This window comes from Calliopsis andreniformis, chromosome 6, assembly GCF_051401765.1.
Source record: "Calliopsis andreniformis isolate RMS-2024a chromosome 6, iyCalAndr_principal, whole genome shotgun sequence".
Lineage (NCBI taxonomy): Eukaryota > Metazoa > Arthropoda > Insecta > Hymenoptera > Andrenidae > Calliopsis > Calliopsis andreniformis.
In genome coordinates, this window is record NC_135067.1 from 22,117,666 (window position 1) to 22,119,756 (window position 2,091).

Sequence of the window (2,091 nt, forward strand, 5' to 3'; positions counted from 1 at the left end):
ATATGCATTTTTACCAAGTACCATTCGTAAAAACTAAGGGAACGTTTCATTATCCATCACGTTGGGACAATTTCATAAGAAAGTTGTTTGTAGAGAGCAGAAGATATCGCGCGGGAGGAGGGGCAGGGGTCGGTTCCATCACAGCTCTGACACGGCTAAGGATTTTTCACGGCTATGCCGACGCGTCAGAGTCGAGCTTTTTCGTTCCCGCGGCGTCTCTAAACCTTTTTCATTTATCTTCGCCCGGTGCAGCTTAAGCAGCAATTTCGCAACGCGCTTTGCATGTGCTTGTTTCAGCCGCTTCAAGCAATCCCCTTAATGTGTACTTTTTCTCACTGTCATAATTGAGGAGCCGCCTGAAGGCAGAACGCTCCCAAGGAGTGCTTCTCCCTCGTAAATTTTCTACTTACGTTCTAAGAGCACTCTTTCGTGCCTTGTTTCATATAAAACGCTCGAAAAGTGGCCGCGTGCCGTAACAAATGAAAGGCCGCGAGAATCAGAGGCTGCACTTGCGGCACGGTTAATCTTGCGCGATACCCTTTGTCACGAATACGAAGCTTCGTAACGATAGAAACCGGCAGTGGCCACACGATATACTTTTTCACGAACAATGTCGTTATACAGCCAAGTAATTAATGATCCTACCACCGATGCTCGGTTGATAAATTAGTATCGAAGGAAGCAGTTGGAAATACAGGAAAATATATTTGCGGCGATAAAGCAAGACAGTATAAGTCACATTCTGAAAAACGTCGAGTTTATATCTGAATTGAAGTGCACAATATAGAATTTATACTCACAAAACATGATATAGAATTCAGGTTCGAAAGTACAAAAGTCAATATCTCGAAAATTGAAACACGTGACTTATAGGTACTTTTTCGTATCACAGATATATTGTTAACAATGCAATAGAATTCGAAGGATTTACTTAAAAAGAGACAGCGACTAGACGGTTTCACCAACTACCGCTGAAAATTTGATCGGCTGCAGTTATAAAGGCCGTTGCTTTTCGCGCACTCGTCTAAAACGCTCGAGTGTTTGCCTTCGTGTAAAACATTCGATGATTCGCAAATATGACGAAACGCTTTTCCGCGCGGAGCGTTGAAAACATTCGACCACCGGGGCAAGCACCGTATTGAAAACGAAAACGCTAAAAATCCTCGAGAGAACAATTATTTTTCCATCGATATTTGCTCACCATTAACTCTGTATAGAAACCAAATGTTATTTCGTGACGTCGTGGACACGGAAAGTAAACTCCATTCAGTGGAGCGGTCTCGTAAAAATTCCCTTGGATAAAATTCCCTTGCTCATCTCGAGGCGATGCGACTGGTAATCGAGACGATCGCGATCTTTCCGAAAGTGGTTTTAGCTTTTCGTAGAGAGCACGACGAGACGCAGGCGCGAACAATATCGTTCATCGGTTCAATCCCGGGACGTCCTCCCTCCCTCTTCTTTTCCTTCTTTGATGTCGCGATCAGCGCTCGGATTCTTCCGACATCCATTTTTTTCATCTCCTTCGCTCGTCAACCAGCGGGGCTTCGTAAAGCGAAACGTTCCGACCGAGACGCTTTTCATCGGGAAACGAGCCGCGTGGTCGATCGACGATGTCGTTTCTGTCTCGGAGCGATTCCCCTCGAGCTTCGCGCTTTTCTTCCTCTACCTTCACGTTTTTTTCGCGATCCACTTCCCACGTGCCTCTCCTTCGAGAATGATCCACATGCATCAAAGCTACATAATAAATTGAATATTATATCCAACGAGACGGCGGAGGGGAGACGAAGGCAAAGCGACAGGAGAAAGAAAAGGAGGAGGTGGAAAGGGGAGAAAATGGGAAAGTGAAAAGAGGAAAGAGGAAAGAGGAAAGAAGAAGGGATACACTGGAGGTCCTGGACCTGCGCCATGCGAGGCGAGCGTCCCGTCACGGAGCGTTCCGACGCTCGACTCGCTCGACGGCTAGCTCGACGCCGTCAGTACGCGCGTCTCGACGCCCGGGGATGCGTCCGGTGGTGGGATCATAGACCGACGATCGTTCAGTCGCCTGGACCGAACGGACGCGTTCGTCTCTCGGTCCCTAACGACGGAAAG